Here is a 259-nt window from a genome sequence, read left to right as displayed (position 1 = left end):
CACTAGAACATGTGAAATTGTTCTTTCAGAACATAATAGAAGATGAATGAAAATGCCTGTTTCTAAGACTCCAGAGATCTTACAATCATGGCTCATTGAGCTTGTGGTTGTCTTAGCAAAATTTCTGTTTTTCTATTCTTTATAATTTTTTTTCTGAAAGCAGAGAATACCAGAAAGACATTTAAGGTATCCCACTATGTGGATCATAATAAACTATGGATAACTTTGTGAAGAATGGGTTGCCAGAACATTTCATTGC

The sequence above is a fragment of the Chrysochloris asiatica genome, unplaced genomic scaffold, assembly GCF_000296735.1.
Source record: "Chrysochloris asiatica unplaced genomic scaffold, ChrAsi1.0 scaffold00064, whole genome shotgun sequence".
NCBI lineage: Eukaryota > Metazoa > Chordata > Mammalia > Afrosoricida > Chrysochloridae > Chrysochloris > Chrysochloris asiatica.
The sequence above is the reverse complement of the archived record's forward strand: the minus strand, read 5'-3'. Positions refer to the sequence as shown.